Source organism: Heptranchias perlo, chromosome 20, assembly GCF_035084215.1.
Source record: "Heptranchias perlo isolate sHepPer1 chromosome 20, sHepPer1.hap1, whole genome shotgun sequence".
In the NCBI taxonomy this organism is placed as follows: Eukaryota; Metazoa; Chordata; class Chondrichthyes; order Hexanchiformes; family Hexanchidae; genus Heptranchias; species Heptranchias perlo.
Window position 1 is genome coordinate 14168181 of NC_090344.1, and position 17553 is coordinate 14185733.

Consider the following 17553-nt stretch of genomic DNA (forward strand, 5'->3'; position numbering starts at 1 on the left):
CATGTATTTCTCTATCTCTCCCTGTCTCTGTCTCTTGTGTTGTTCCCTGATGGACTTCTCAGGCTTCCTTGAACGGCGTTGGCTGATCGATCCTGCAACACCAGCAGAGAAGGTTAAAGAAAGATTGAGACAGGAGGAAAAGTAAAGGGGCAACCCAGCTGCTGCAGCCAATGTCTACACATTAATGTCTCTTCGCTCTCAATTAAGTCACTCTCTTTTCATTCCTCTTATTTCGTTCTTTTTATTTCTGCCTCCAGCACCTTTATCTGTATCCTGTTTTTATTCCCTCATGTGTCTCTGCTGGATGATCCAAAATTCAGACCCGCCGCTTCTTCCAACTTTTTCTTCCTTCCACAATAATGGTCCATTTCATTGAGACTTTACTGCGGCCTTGCTACTCTAACATTCACCTTCACATTCTTACGCCTTTATGTTTGCTCCATATCGACCGCTGTTCCTCGGGGGCACATGGCCCGTTCATTTGTGCCTTGAAACATTTCCAGCTGCGTGACTGTTCCAGAGACAAGCACAAAGAAAGCAGGTCTGGCATTCCGAAGGACAGCGGCATAGTTTTCCGTGGAATTTCCATGGGGTATCTTGTGACACGGGGGATGTTAACTGAAGAACTGGGATTTGTTTTCATGGACGTTGGAGCTTTTCCCCGAGCAGTTGATGTGCGGGAGAGACGGGCGGCGCGACATAGCTGCGAATGACGACTGAAAGGTGCACTTTTGGCAATCTGGGCGGTGCAGGAAAGTCGGAAATGTTCCGCTTGATCTTAATAGGTCTGTGGAAATGTCCGATTGTAAAGGAATGAGGAGAAATGAAAAGAGCGGCAATGGTGAAAAGGTGTCGATGACAGGAGATTGGCCGTGAGCGAAAGGTCCTTTGAAAGCTCGGCGAAGAGGGGAATTTTGTTCGGAAACGACAGACTTTAAGCGCGTGAGGAAAGTGAAGTGCGAGCTGCGTTCTTGGGTCAAATTGGGTGTTTTCAGGCAAACAGCCATTGTGAAATCACGAAAATTAAAACAGAAAATGCTGAAAACGCTGAGCAGGTCAGGCAGCACCTGTGGCGAAAGAAGCAGAGGAAACGTTCCAGCTGCATGACATTTGCAATCAGAACTAAAAGGTTTGTCATGTGTTTGAGCAACTTGACTGTCGAAGATGCCAGCTTCCATCTCTGAATTATTTGGGGTCGAATCTTACTGCTGCCAGAATTTGTCGAGTTTTTCATTTTGGCCGCCACACCAAAAACCCTTCTTTAATAAGAAGTGTTTTTCCGCATTGCTGGTTTACACCTGTTTGTAAAATTCAGCAAAGTCTGGATTGCCACCCAACTGTTTCTTAGACGGAGGTGTTGGGACTGTGAGGTGTGATCTCGGTGAAGTATCAATCAATGTGCACAATGGCGCCCTGGTGAAACGAGTACCTCTTATAGTCAGTATAATATAAAAGATATGTAACATAATTATGAATTTCTTCTTTACATCACACTAGGATTTATTATCAGGGAATGGACATGAGCAGGTCGATTTACGTCACGCTCCGGTCGCTTTGCATCGCCCCCGACACATAGAATTGAAACATAGAAAGGTCACAGCACGAAAAGAGGCCATTCGGCACATCGAGTCCGTGCCGACAATCTGCCAGTGCAATCCAGATAGACCCACTCCCCCACCCTATCCCTGTAGCCCTGTATTTTCTTTCGTTTCAAATACTTATCCAGTTCCTTATTGAAGACCATGATTGAATCTGCCTCCACCACCCCCTCGGGCGGTGTATTCCAGATCCGAAACACTCGCTGTGCAGAAAAGTTTTTCCTCATGTCACCTTTGGTTCTTTTGCCAAACACCTTAAATCTATGTTCTTTGGTTTTTGATAGGAACAGTTTCTCTCTATCTACTCTGTCTCGATCCTTCATGATTTTGAATACCTCTATTAAATCTCCTCGTAACCGTCTCTGTTCCAAGCAGAACAACCCCAGCTTCTCCAATCTATCCATGAAACTTATGCCCCTCATCCCTGGAATCTTTACAGTAAATCTCTTCTGTGGGGATTCGGTATTAACATCGCCGAATCCCCCACCATCAACATACTGGTGGTCACCATTAACCAGAAACACAACTGGACCAGCCACAGAGGCTGGATATTCTGCGCCAAGTGACTCACCTTTGAATTCCCTAAAGCCGTTCAACCATCTACAAGGTGCAATTTGAGTGAGTTCGAATACTCATGTGATGGTCATCGACCTGAAACGTTAATTCTGTTTCTATGTCTAAAGATTCTGCCTGACCTGCTGAGGATACGGACATTTACAGTTTCTGTTTCAGGTTGGCAACAGAGTCAGTATTTTCATTTTGAATAAAGGGGCTTTCACGCATTTCTCCATGCGACGAGGTGGTTGAGAGGTTAAGGCGATGACCTGCTAATCTGTTGTGCTCTGCAAGCGTGGCTTCAAATCCCATTTTCGTCGTTATTGTGTTTAAATTTTGTTCCTCTCATTCGTGAAAGAATGTCTGGTTCAAGTCCCATCCTTCTCGAAACGGCAGACGGAGTGTTGTGCATTGTTTGCTGAAATCAGCTCCAGTTCCTTCCAGGAAGGTGTTGAGATTGTATGGTCGCGAAGTATCAGATTGAAGATTGGTGTCATTGTAAAAAGAGTAAATCTTATGGTCAACGTAAGAGAAACGTATGTACCATAATTATGATTTATGTCTGGATCATTCCGTGTCTGTCTCTGTTAAAAATGGATGTGCTGTAAGTCCCGGATCATTCTCTGTGCGTTTTATCCGATTTTCTTGATACCTTTTTCCTTCTGAACTGAAATGACGATCCTCTCTCGAGAAAACGGTTCACCACCTGCTTCGGGCAACTGGTCGGAAAAATAACAAAAACTGATGAGACCAAGTTCATTCTGCTCGGATTAAATTCCAATCTCCGCACTCTATCCCCCATTCAGACCCACCCCCGCCTGGACATTATAATCTGCGATATTCATAAGGGAATGGAGAAGCAGAATATCACGGTTATAATTTTCTTCGTTGCTCAACACTGAATAACTTCAATTGCAATGATTCAGAAGGTAATCATAGAATCATAGAATCTTACAGCACAGAAGGAGGCCATTCGGCCGTCATGCCAGTGTCGGCTTTTTCGAAGACCTGTCCAAATTAAACTCACAACCCAGATTTTTCCCAATAATCCTGCAAATTCGTCCTCTTCAATTATGTCCAATTGCCTTTTGAACGATCCTATGGAATCGGCTTGCACCACCCTTTCAGGAAGTGCGTTCCTGATCTTAACAAACCCTCTGTGTGAAAATAATTCTCCTCAATTCCCCTCTAGTTCTTTTGCCAATTATTTTAAATCTGTGACCTCTGTTTACCGACCCACTTGCCAGAGGAAACAGTTTCTCCCTACTTGATCTTTCAAAACCCCTCATTATTTTGAATATCTCTGTTAGGTCTCCCGTTAATCATCTCTGCTGTAAGGAGAATAATCCCAGCTTCTCCAATCTCTCCAAATAACTGAAGTCCCTCATACCTGGTAACATCCAGGTCAACCTGCTCTGAATCCTCTTCAATGCCTTTTTATCCTAAAGTGTGGTGCCCAGATCTGTACAATATACTCCAGCTGAGGCCTAACCACTGATTGTAAGGATTAGTATAATTTCCTTTTTTTTTATATTCAATGCCCCTGTTTACAAAGCCAAGTATCCCATACGCTTTCTTAACCACCTTATCAACTTGCCTTGTTTTATGAATATGCTCCCCCAGGTCCCTCTGCTCTTGCAACCCCCCATAAATTGTTCCATTTAGATTATACTGCCTCTCCATGTTCTTCTTCCAAAGGTGCATCACTTCACACTGATCGGCGTTAAATGTGTCACGTGACCGCCAATTTCACCAGTCCATCCATCTCATCCTGAAGTCTGCTATTATCTTGCTCACGATTTACTACGTTGCCAAGTTATGTATCATCCGCAAACTTCGAAATTGTACTCCCTATTCCCACATCCCAGTCATTTATATATGACAAGAAAAGCAATAGCCCTAATACCGACCCCTGGGGGATTCCACTGCATATTTCTCCCCAGTCAGAAAAACATCCGTTCACCACGAATCTCTGCCTCCGATCCCTCAGCCAATTACTTGCCCACGTGATCACCGGCCCTTTAATCCCACGTGCTTCTAGTTTTCGAATATGTCTGTTATGTGTTAATTTCTAAAATGTGTCCTGAAAATAACTGTAACCCCGTAATTTTATTGTTAAACAATGAGAATACAGATATTAAGACCGAACGATAGATCGGGTTCATTCCCATTACCCGAAGGTGTCGGGACCCGAGGAGGTGAAAACCCATCTGGGTTTATATTTCGCGAAAACGGAGCCTGAAAATAGCAAAACTCATCCCATCGAAATCCAACAATTGGACGAAGAACCGACAGCCTTTTCCCATCCCGGGTTTCCAGACCTGGCCGTTGAAGGAAGCCTGATAAGTCCATTAGGGAGCAACACCGAAAGTGAAGAAACGCAGACAGAGATAGAGAGATACATGCAAAGAAAAATAGTCTAAATTTCCAATTCTGTGATTGAGCAGAATTTACGCTGCAGCTTAAAGGAAATTCGTCTCATGTCGTGAGATGCACATAGGGCTGGATTATAACTTTATTTCTGAGAGAAGTAAACATTGCTTGGAAACTACAGCTGTTATTTATTTAACCATTTTACAGTGGCGGTGTGAAGTGATTTCGAATCTCAGTGAATTTCAAGACCATGCTTGACCCACTCGTTTGGTCACCCACAGGTAGCACGCGGCTGTAGAGCAGACTGTGCAGGCTTATCACAGGAACTCTACCAGACTGCATGTTCCAGAATTTTATCCAACGCTACACGTGCAGACTGCAGCCATGCGTGCATTGGTGGTTCAGTTTAGAACCCTCGCCTGCCGGTGGGAAACCAGGGGTTTGGTTACAGTCCAATGCAGCATCCTTTACCTTTTGTATCTGTACCCATGAGATCGCCTGAATTGGGATAAATTCATGTGCCGGCTTCAATCTGTACAACTTCTTGAAAGATTATCTTCATTTCATCCACGAGTCTTTCGTGGACAAACCCTCTGCATTCTGTCCTCTGGTGCTCAAACATGCTCTGCTGGAGATATGTCAAACCTGCCTTCTGCACCGCTGAAAGGAAATGAGAAGCCAATTGGTGATCTTTGACTAAAAATAGGGACACAACGGGGCTCATCAGGGATTTGAACCAGTGAATCTCCCTGACCGAGAATCAGACCCAAAGACCAACTCGCAACAGAGCCGTGCAGTCACTGCAAAATTTCGCTGCCACGCAGCCGATCCGCCATCCTTTCAGAACACCATTTCCATTCAATTCCGCTTTCTTGTTCGATATACGATGTAGAACAATGTCAGGTTCTGCACTAATTATATCATTTCAACAATATCAAATTTGTTTTGAATGTACGACTTGTATTATCAAGTAACACTTTACAGAATGAATTGCTCTGAAACGACATTGTCGTCTGTCTCCCCATCGTCATAGTTTACACTCCACCATAAGTACACTTTCCTCAAATTGCTGCTTTCATTCACTATGAGAACGAAGAGCCATGAATGTGGAAACATGAGCTACGAATTTATCAGCTGGGTTGCACCTTTACTTTTCCTACTGTCTCCGTCTTTTTTTTCTTTCACATTCTCTGATATTATTGCCGGTTAGATCAGCTCTCGCCGTTCAACGAAGCCTGAGAAGTCCATCGGGGACAATACAGAGAGACAAGAGTCAGAGACAGGGAGAGATAGAGAGATGCAGGCAAAGAGAATAAAGAGTAGAAATGTCAGGTTTTGCAAACTAGCAGAATTTAAGTGACAGATTGGGAGAGATTCCTTCTCGGGTCTTGAAATCTTGCAAGAGAAGATCTGACACGAATTAAAAGCACCGGCCACGCTGTCGAATCTCTCATTCTGGGAGAGAGATAAATGCGGTCAATTAACTCCAATTAATCTATTTCAGCACTGAAGTGATCTTTAAACAGTTGCTCTGCGAGCAGAATTCAAACCTGCGCAGGAAAACCTCAATTGAATTTTGAGTCCAACGCTTTCAACACTCGGCCACCGCAGCTGTAAACGGCATGTTCATTCAGATCGGATTCCAAATGGACACTTGCCGCTATTAACAACGCGCGCATTGGTTGTGCAGGGGTCGAATTCTCAATTCTTATGCGAGAGACTTTGGTTCGATTTCCGGCCAATACAGAATCATTCTCACCAATGAGGAGCTGAGGAATATAAGTATGCCATTTCACCCCTCGAGCCTGTTCCGCAATTCAAACAGATCATGGCTGATATGTGACCGAACTCCAGATAATCGCTTTAGCCCCGTATCGCTTAATAACTTCAGTTAACAAAAATCGATCAATCTCAGGTATAAAATTAACAATTCAGTTCTCATCAACTGCCATTTGCGGAAGAGAGTTCGAAACTTCGACCTCCTTTTGCTTGCAGAGGTGTTTCCCAACTTCACTCCTGAAAGTCCTGACCCTAATGTTTAGGCGATGTCCCCTAGTCCTAGACATCCCAACCGGCGGAAATAGTTTTTCTCTATCTGCTCCATCAGTTCCCCTTAATATTTCGAAAAGTTCGATCAAATCAGCTCTTAATCGACTAAATTCGAGGTAAACCCGAGTTTATGTAATCTCTCCGCGTAATTAAACCCTTGGGGTTGAGGTAACATTCCAGTAAACCGAAGCTGCACTCGCTCCACAGCCAATATATCCTTTCAAAGGTGCGTTGCCCAGAACTGAATACAATACTTCAGGTGTGGTCCAAGCAGGGCTTTGTATAGCTGTATCATAATGCCTATCCCCTTGTATTCTCGTCCTCTAGATATAAAGACCAACATTCCATTAACATTTTTGATTATTTTTTGTACCTGTCAATGACATTTTAATGATGTATGTAGATGGACACATCAGTCTTTTTGGACCTCCACTGTTTCGAGCTTTTCACCATTTACAAAGTATTCCGATCTATCCGTTTTGGTCCAAAGTGGATGACCTCACACTTGACGAAATTGATATCGATTTGCCACAATTTTACCCATTCATTTATTATATTAATACCTCTCTGTAATTTTATGTTTCCATCTGCACTGCTGAAAATGCTGCCCATCTTGGTGTCATCGACAAACTTGGATATGTGCCTTTCTATCCCGTCTTCTAACATCCGCCTGAATTGGAAAAAAATCCAAATTTAGCTTCAAACTCCTCATCATCTTGAGACATTTTATTTCCTTCACGTGTGTTGCGCCGACGATACTCCGGCATTGAGTCCACTGGAGCTCAAACATCCTCTGGATGGAATTCAGTTCCACCAACAGCAACACTAAAAACATGTCAGAAGCCAATTGGTGACTTTTCACTAAAAGGAGGGCTCGTCCGGGATTTGAACCCGGGACCTCTCGCATATCACTCAATGAAACGCCCTAAGCGAGAATCATACCCCTAGACCAACGAGCCGCTGTTACTTCAAATTTGCAGCCAGTGTAAAAGTTCGTTGCCTCCCACAGCCGATCGGCCATCCTTTCAGACCAGGTCTGTGCATCCAATCTCGTTTTCTGCTCCGGTGTCCAGCAAAATCAAGTTGCACACCAAATATTTCCAATCACCAATATTAGTCTCCCTTTACCAAATTGGTTTCGAGTGTACGACTTGAGTTGTCAAGTGAGACGTTTCAGAATTATTTGCTCTTAAACTACATTGCTTGGGAGGATACTGAGAGGTGTGTCGATTTGCGGCACGCTCTGTTCCCTTTGCATCGCCTCATGCACATTGAGTTGAATCATGGAAAGGCTGTAGCACGGAAAGAGGCCATTCGGCCCATCGAGTCCGTGATAGCGCTCTGCAAGAGCAATCCAGCTAGAAACACTCCCCCGCCTTTCCCCGAAGCCCTGCATTTTTTTTCCTTTCAAGTACTTATCCAGTTCCCTTTTGAAGGCCATGATTGAATCTGCCTCCATCGCACCCTCGGGCAGTGCATTCCAGATCCGAACCTCTTGCTGTGTGAAAAAGTTTTTCCTCATGTCACCTTTGGTTATGTTGCCAATCACCTGAAACCGATGTCCTCTGGTTCTTGACCCTTCCGCCAATGGGAACAGTTTCTCTCCACCTTCTACGTCGAGATCCTTCATGATTTTGAATACCTCTATCAAATCTCCACAAAACCGTCTCTGTTCCAAGGAGAACAATCTCAGATTCTCCAGTCTATCCTCGTAACTAAAGTCCCTCATCCCTGCAATTATGCTGGTAATTTTTTTCTGCTCCCCCTCCAAGGCCTTCACATCTTTCCTGAGTGCGGTGTCCCGAACCGGACACAATACTTCAGTTGTGTTCGAACCAGTGTGTTATAATGTTTCATCCTGACTTCGAAACTTTTGCACTCTATACATCTATTTATAAAGCCCAGGACCCCGAATGCTTTTTAACCGCTTTCTCAACCTGCCCTGCCACATTCAACTATTTGTACACATGAACCTCTCTTTGTTCCTGGATCGCTTTCACATTTGTGCCCCGGAGTTTATATTGCCTCTCCTCGTTCTTCCAACCGAAATGTATCAATTCGCATTTTTCAGCGTTAAATTTCATCTGCCACGTCTCTGCCCATGCCACCAGCCTGTCTATGTCATTTGAAGTCTATCACTGTCCTTAACACTGTTTACTACCCTTCCAAGGTTTGTTTCATCTGCAAATTTTGAAATTGTGCCCTGTGTACTAAAGTCCAAGTCATTGATATGTATCAAGAAAAGCAGTGGTCCGAGCACTGATCCCTGGGGAACACCACTGTACAACTCTCTCCAGTTCGAAAAAGAACCGTTCCCCAGTAATCTCTGTTTCCTGTCCCTTTCTTGATGATAAGCCTACCATGCAGCACTTTATCAAACACCTTTTGAAAGTCTATATACACCGCATCAACTGAATTGCCTTCATCTATCCTCTCTGTTACCTCATCAAAAACTCTTACAGGTTCGTTAAGCACGATTTGTATTTAACAAATCCGTGCTGGCTTTCCCTAATCAATTCACCCTCGACCAAGTGACTGTTAATTCTGTCCCGGATTATCGTTTCTAAAAGTTTCCCCACCACTGAGGTTAAACTGACTGGCCTATATTTGCTGGGTTTATCCGTGCAACCATTTCTGAACAAGTGTGCAACGTTTGCAATTCTCCAGTCCTCTGGCACCACCCACATATCTAAGGATGTTGATAGATTATGGCCAGTACCTCTGCAATTTCCACCCTTACTTCCCTCAGCAACCAAGCATGTATCCCATCCGGAACAGGTGATTTACCTACTTTAAGTACAGCCAGCCGTTCAAGTGCCTCTTCTTTATCAATTTTTAGACCATCCAGTATCTCAACTATAAGTTCCTTTGCTGAGACTCTGGCAGCATCTTCTTCCTTGGTAAAGACAGATGCAAAGTACTCATTTGGTATCTCGGCCATCCCCTCTGCCTCCATGAGTAGATCTCCTTGATCGGGCCGAATCCGCCTCTCGCCTCCGCTTACTACCCGTTTACTGTTTACATGCCTGCAGAAGACTTTTGGATTCCCTTTTATGATGGCCGTCAGTCCATAGTCATATTTCTCTTTGCCTCTCATTTCCTTTTTCTCTTCCCCTCTGAACTCCCTAATTTCGGCCTGGTGAATGAGAGCATAAAAAAGTTAGCATTTCATTCAGCCGGAAACAGAAAGTTACTGGTTGATTAATGGCGATTTGAACAAGCATTCGTCTTTTTTACAGAGTTTAATGAGTGTTGCGAAATTAATACAGTGAACTAGAATTCCTGATGGGGAACCGCTTCAGACATCACATTACTGCCCACACTGGGAAAAAGGATACTTCCGAAACTTTGACAACACAGAGCAGGTCCCGCTGCAAAGTGACAGCTTGCCAGCTATTCCGAAATTTGGAGCCTGGACAGGGAGTTAAACGCTGGACCTTCAGCTCACTGCCCACTTTAAAAGTCTGATACTCTACCGACTGAGCTACCCAGGCTCGATACGACATAAGCTCCCATCGTACATATTCATGGGAGATCTCTGAATTATCCCTGCAGCCGTCGAACGAGCGTGAGGTCCGTTTGATAAAATTCTCAGCAACGTGTTGAGGAGAATCCTTGTTCCTGTTGAACATGATGTCAGAAACATGGACAGTGAACTCGTGAGTTTACAATTCTTCTTGTTTGTGCCAAATGTCTTGACATTCGTTAGCACCAATTGAAATAACACTTTACCCAGCGGCACAAAAGCTGAACTTGTCCCACACGGGAGCTGGAAAAGGCCTCTGGACCTTTCAGCGTATTAACATCTGTAAGCTGAATAATTTCAACCGTTTCACAGTGACACCAGGCAGCATATTTCCCTTCAAAATTTTGCCAACACGAAACTTCCAACCGATGAATATCGGCTTAACGAAAAGAAGAATTGTTTGTTTGGTTCTTTAGATTTAAAGATCTCGTACCGGCCCCTTTGCCATATGAGCTGCCGCTAAAAGTCCCCTCTCCCCCTATGAACAAATAAACTGGCACCTGCTATTGCAAGACGGCAGGCCGTGAGGAACCCAAGAGCTCCCATGGGAACACTAAGAAGTAGTCGCGTTATGGAACATACCAGTTGCACCGTGAACTCCAGTCAAAATGTTCGGAGTAAAAGGTTTGATTGTTTTAGAAGACGCTCGAACTCACAACCTGGTCATTTCTGGAGCCCACACTGCTATAAATAAGTAACGCACGCTCAATAATTGTGCAACACGAGAGCAGCGAACAACCTACAGCATCAGCGCTCCTGCCAAACAGCTTCATTTTCGGTCTCTCAATTATCACTTCGAGATCTTTCTCAAACAGAAGCCTCCAATCAAGATGCGCTTCATTAAATAACAATTCTTAAATCAAGAGAGTTTTGATCGATCATGACGAAAGCATGTACAATTTCCTCACTTGTTCCTTTCAATCCCCTGGGATGGTAAACATCAGGTCGTGGAGATTTGTCTATATTTAGCCTAATTATTTTCTCCATTGCCATTATTTTACTAAAAGGAAACCCCTTGATTTATTAACAGTTTTCCTAGTGTCTCTGCTTTTAGCCTCATCCATTTCTGTGACGACCGATGCAAAGTAAAAATTTAGCAACTCTGCCATTTCCTGATTTTCAATTACAATATCACCTCCATCTGTCTTCAAGCGGCCCACATTACTCCAAGCCTCCCTTCGTTCTCTTAATATATTCGGAAAAACCTTGAGAGTTGTCCTCATTTTCCCTCACAAGTTTTTCTCCTTTTCCCTTTTTGCTCCTCTTACGCTTTTTTTTATTTTCAGCACCACAATAAACAACACTCCGCTGTAAAGTTCGGCTCAACAGTTCTCCAATGTCAGAGCGAGAATTGTCTGATCCCCGAATTTATTTAATGTAACAAATACAATCACACATAATCATCCGTGTAACAACGCACTGGTGGATACACAAAGATAAACACAGCGAGAAATCCAGTCAGTGTCGGAATGCACAGGTGAACGGACAAGCGAAACAGACAAAGATAAAACGGCCTGAAGCCCCAACAGTGAAGTGTCGCTGATAGATATTAATGAGAGGAGGTGGAGATAAAGTGTCATCAATTGGCGCTGTGGCTTAGTTGGTTAAAGCGTCTGTCTAGTAAACAGAAAATCCTGGGTTCAACTCCCAGCAGTGCCTTGTGCAGCTGGTTATTATACCTAATTTGTGGAATTGAGCGACAAAATAACACTGTGGTGTTTGTTCAGAAGGAAACGGATAACCGAATGACTGTTCAAAAACGCCCTTTCATTGTGCAGACAGACCTCTCATAGAATGTGTCTGTAACACGTTAATTTAAAGACACGTTCTTGTTTCTGGGCTCGTTGTGGTCGTGGTTTAATTCACGATTTGAGGTTCAAACCCGGAAGTCGTCCCAATTTGGACCTGGACTTGTGATCTTGACCTGCGGTGCAAACGTTTGCAAAGAGGGAAAGGAAGTCCCCAAATCACTCCACCTGAATCGCCAGGCCCGGATGAAATACATCCCAGGCTGTTGACAGAAGCAAGGAAGGAAATATCGGAGGCTCTGACCATCATTTTCCAATCCTCCCTGGCTGCAGGTGTGATGCCGGAGGATTGGAGGACTGCTGAAGTTGTACCGTTGTTTAAAAAGGGAGAAAGGAATAGATCGAATTATTGCAGGCCAGTCAGCCTAACCTCGATATTGAGCACAATTCTGGGGGTAAGTATTAATCTTCATTGAGAAAGGGACGGATTAATGAAGGGCAGTCAGCATGGATTTGTTAAGGGAAGGTCGTTTGAATTGAATTTTTTTGGAGGTATCAAGGAAGGTGGATGAGGGTAGTGCGTTTTTTGTAGTCTACATAGATTTTCGCGAGGTTTTTGACAAAGTCCTACATGGCAGATTGGTCAAAAGTGTAAAAGTCCATTGGATCCAAGGGAAATTGGCAAGTTGACCCAAAATTGACTGAGTGGCAGGAAGCAATGGTCGATGGGTGTTTTTGTGAATGCAAGGCTGTCTCGAGTGCGGTTCCGCAGGGATCCGTACTAGGTCGCTGCTTTTCGTAGCACAGATCATTGATTTGGATTTAAATGTACGGGGTATTATTAACAATTTTGCAGAAGATGCAAAAATTGGTCGTGTGGTTGATGGTGAGGAGGGAAGCTGTGGACTGCAGGAAGATATCAGTGGAATGGACAGGTGGATAGAATAGTGGCAAATGCAATTCAATCTGGAGAATGAGGTAATGCATTTAGGGAGGGCAAACAAGGCAAGGGAATACACAATAAATATTGAAACTAATTTGCCATTTACACGCCCATTTTGCAAGTTTACTGACGTCTTCCTGTATTTTTCGCATTTTTCCTTTGCATTAACTACAGCTCCCAATTATGTGCTGTCTGTCAATTTTGAAATTGTATTTCCGATTCCTATGACTAAATCATTTTTGTAAATTGTGAACAACAATGGTCCCATCACCGATAAATTGTGAACAACAGTGGTCCCAGCACCGATAAATTGTGAACAACAGTTGTCCCAGCACCGATAAATTGTGAACAACAGTGGTCCCAGCACTGACAAAATTGTGAACAACAGTGATCCCATTACCGATAAATTGTGAACAACAGTGGTCCCAGCACTGACAAAATTGTGAACAACAATAGTCCCATTACCGATAAATTGTGAACAACAGTTGTCCCAGCACCGATAAATTGTGAACAACAGTGGCGCCAGCACCGATAAACTGTGAACAACAGTGGACCCAGCACCGATAAATTGAGAACAACAGTGGTCCCAGCACCGATAAATTGAGAACAACAGTGGTCCCAGCACTAATTCCTTGACTTGGAATCGAACTCATGAGGTGGTCGGTTGAGTCGGTTGAGAGGAGATTTGATCGAAGTGATCAAAATCATGAAGGGTTTAGAAAAAGTAAATAAAGAGAACCTGTTCCCATTGGCTGAAGGGTTGAGAACCAGAGGACACAGATTTAAGGTGATTGGCAAAAAAAAACAAAGGCGAAATGAGTAAAACTTTTTTACGCAGCGAGTGGTTATAATCTGGAAGGTGCTGCCTGAAACGGTGGAAGCAGAATCAATCGTGGCTTTCAAAAAGGAATTGGATAACTACTTGAAGGGAAAGATTTGCAGGGCCACGTGGAAAGAGCGGGGGAATGAGGCTAACTGGATTCCTCTTACAAAGAGATAGCACGGTCTGGATGGGCCGAATTGACTTCCTTCTGTGCTGTAACCATTCTATGATTCGATGATTGGATGGACAGAGCGGTCTAAAAGGATAGGCGATCGGTTGTGGGGAGCAGGGAAACTTTCGACTGGTTGCACGGCTGTGTTACTGACGGCTCGTTGATCTCGGATTATGGTTTTTACTTTGGGCGTTTCACTGATTGATATGTGAGAGGTCCGGGGTTCAAATTCCTGGACGAGCCCTCCTGTGTCACTATTTTCAGTGGAGATTCATTCATTTGTTTTCCACATCTTTTCAGCGTTGCAGAATACAGGATTGACTTAATTCTAGAGCATGTTTGACCTTTCGTGGCTCGAATGCAGAGGGTTTGTCGACGCAACACCACATCGGGAAAGGAAAATGTCTCAACGTGGTGTGCAGATTGAAGCTGAATGTGAATGTATCCCTTTTCAGGCGATCTCATAGGTGCAGAAAGAAAATCCTCCTTAATCGGCCGGGAATCAATCCCCGTCTCCTCGGGTGGCAGGTGAGAATTCTACCAGTGAAACAGCAACGTCCGGACGGTAGCGGCTGCATGTGTCCAGTTGGAAACCTGTCTGAAAGAACATATCGTCTCACAAATCTCCTGTGAGTACCCTGTGCATTCTGAATAACAGCCGTGCATCAAAGGCGCTCGCAGCTGCGGTAGTCGAGTGGTTCAGACGTTAGATCTGAAACCCAACGGGCTATTCCGGCAGAAGTTGGAATCGTGCTATCGGCGCTATTGTGTAAAGTTTTGTTCAATGCTCAAATAAATATGAACTGGAGATAACGGGCTGCAATTCCTTCCCTCAGAGAGATACTCCACCGCGGCAGATCATTTTAACTGGGAGCCCAGTGGTCTCTTGCAAAATATCAAGATACGTGAAGGGAACTTCACAATATTCTACAACTGTCCAAAACTGGGCACCACACTTTATAAAGGATGTGAAGGCGTCAGAGAGGGTGCAGAAATATTAACTGGAATGGTTCCAGGGATGAGGTCTTCAGTTACGTGGGTAGACTGGAGAAGCTGAAGTTGTTCCCTTAGAGCAGAGAAGGTTGAGTGGAGATTTGATAGAAGTGTTCAAAATCATGACGGGTTTAGATAAAGTAAATAAAGAGAAACTGCTCCCGTTGGCGGAAGGGTCGAGAACCAGAGGACACATATTTACGGTGGTTGACAAAAGAACCAAAGGCGATATGAGGAAAAACTTCTTAAACTAGCGAGTAGATATAATCGGGAATGCATCGGCTGAAAGGGTGGTGGAAGCAGAATTAATCGTGGTTTCTAAAAGGAATTGGATAAGTATTTGAAGGGAAAATATTTGCAGGTATACGTGGAAAGAACGGGGGAATGGGACGATCTGGATTGCATTTAAAGAGAGCCGGCACAGGCTCGATGGGCCGAATGGCCTCCATCTGTGCAGTGACGCTTCTATGATTCCCAATCTCCATCTTAAATTCTGCTAACTTGATGTTAGGTTTTTTTTCTATACTTTTATCTCTCTATCTCTCTCTGTCTTTCCCCCTGATGGACTTCTCAGGCAGCCTTGAAGGGCCATAGCTGATCGAACCTGCGACACCAGCAGAGAAGGGTGAAGATAGAAAGACTGAGACGGTAGGAAAAGTAAAAATCTAATCCAGATGATGAATTCGCAGCTCATGTCTACACATTAATGTCTCTTCGTCCTCACAGTGTAAACATCAGTAATTTTATTCCACTATAAAAAGAAAGAAAGTCTTGTATTTATAAAGCGCTTTTCACGACCTCAAGACGTCCCAAAGTGCTTTCCAACCAATGAAGTATTTTTGAAGTGACGTCACTGTTATACTTGTGGGAGAGTGGATAATCTGCGGATGCCGAGGGAGACAACAATGTAACTTTAGAGCAATTAATTCTGCAAAGTCTCACTTGGCATTACAAGTCGCACATTGAAAACGAATGTGGTAAGGAGAGGCTAATATTGTTGACATGAAATAGTTAGTGTACAACTTCACATTGCTGCACATCGGAATAGAAAAAGTGATCGGATGGATTGTCGGATGGCCGATCGGCTGTGGGTGGCACCGAATTCTGCACTGGTTGCACCCTTTTGGTAGCAGTAGCTGTCAAGTCGTTTCACAGCTGCGATGGCCGAGTGGTTAAGGCGTTGGACTCGAAATCCAATGGGGTTTTCCTACGCAGGTTCGAATCCTGCTCGTAGCGCTATTTCTTAAAGATTTGTCCGATGCTCAAATAAATATGAATTGGAGTTGACGGACCGTGTTCCCTCCCTCAGAGAGATGCTCCGTCGCGGCAAACTCTTCGATTTCGGAGCCCAATGGTCACTTGCAAAGTTGCACGGCACGTGAAAGAATCTCTCCCAAGCTCCATCTTAAATTCTGCTCGTTCGCAGAGCTTGATATTTATACTATTTGTTTCTATACTTTCATCTCTCCCTGTCTCTGTCTCTTGACTCTCTGAGTTTTCCCCTGATGGACTTCTCAGGCTTTCTTGAACGGCCAAGGATGATCGAACCTGCAACACCAGCAGAGAAGGGTAAAGATGGAAAGACTGAGACGGGGGGAGAAGCAAAGGTGCAACCCAGCTGATGAATTTTTAGCTAATATACACACATTTATGTCTCTTCGCCCTTACAGTGAAAACATCAGCAATTTGAGTACAGTGCACTTATAGTAGAGTGTTTTAATGCGGAGGTCGAGACAGACACCAATCGATCCGTTGCCATGGTGATGACCGAATCTAAACACTGGACCACAAGGAAACGCTGAGAATTCTTTGCTGCGAACAGGCAGACCAACGCGGCCTTTCCTACTTGCCCCATCGTTATTCAGGTAATTTTCCTGCCAGACAAGCTGCTCGCACAAAATGGCATTTTCTGTTCAAACCACTATCGCGACAGAAGGTGATGTTCAGGCAATGACAGCACCAATTGCAAGTAGGCATGTACATGAAATGGAAAGTGAGGTAAAATACTCCCACAAGCTGTTGATGGACATGTTTCCATTTCCAAAATGCACGCACCGAATGCAGCTCCTGGGAAAACTGCAAGGCCACGCAGGTCCATCATAAATCATTTGAAGCAACTGCCATTTTAAAGTGGCATTTCCTGCTGCTTCTGTCGGGGGTGAACCGTACAGTTTGATTTTGTACAGAACTGTACAGAGAAGGAGCACATATACTGGGGCTGTGAGATATTCTATATTATTCATATTTAACCACAAGAATATCCACAGTCAGAAGCTGAAAAGAAGGGAGAGATCAGAGGCCTGAGAATAAACACACAGTTGAATGAATCACGGGGGGTGCGCGCCCTTGGGAGCTTCCCGATGGACTGATGGTTTGAATTCAGTGTTCCCAACCACCTCATGAGTTCGATTCCAAGTCAAGGTATTAACTTAAGCAAGAGTTATGAAATTATTAAATTTATGACATGAAACTAATTGAACCCTATTGGTAGATGAATGACTGTTTTATTCACCATTAATCAAACGATAACTTTCTATTTCATACTGAAGGAGATGTTGACGTGTTTACCGAGAGAGAGTCAAAACTTTAATCAGATTTTTATGCTTTGCAGATGATCAAATTTCATCATTTTACAGACTGTATCTTGAGGGTATGATTAAAAGCTCAGTGCAGCTGTTGTTAAATTTAAAATGAATAGGCAATTGTCGCCGTTGATCACAGGAACGCCCAAACCGGTTCTACAATCAAGATGAAAGTAACGCAACGAGCAACA

General features: G+C 43.9%; 3 non-coding genes across 3 annotated transcripts; 2 read left to right on the forward strand and 1 right to left on the reverse strand.

The window, feature by feature from the left end:
• Positions 1 to 7445: 7445 nt before the first annotated feature.
• trnap-agg (transfer RNA proline (anticodon AGG)) lies at positions 7446 to 7534 on the reverse strand. The gene is given in 2 exon segments: positions 7446 to 7481; positions 7499 to 7534. It is a non-coding gene; the product is annotated as a tRNA-Pro (tRNA).
• Positions 7535 to 11686: 4152 nt separating this feature from the next.
• On the forward strand, positions 11687 to 11760 carry trnat-agu (transfer RNA threonine (anticodon AGU)). The gene has a single exon. It is a non-coding gene; the product is annotated as a tRNA-Thr (tRNA).
• Positions 11761 to 15934: 4174 nt separating this feature from the next.
• On the forward strand, positions 15935 to 16016 carry trnas-cga (transfer RNA serine (anticodon CGA)). Its single transcript has one exon. It is a non-coding gene; the product is annotated as a tRNA-Ser (tRNA).
• The last annotated feature ends 1537 nt before the right edge of the window (positions 16017 to 17553 follow it).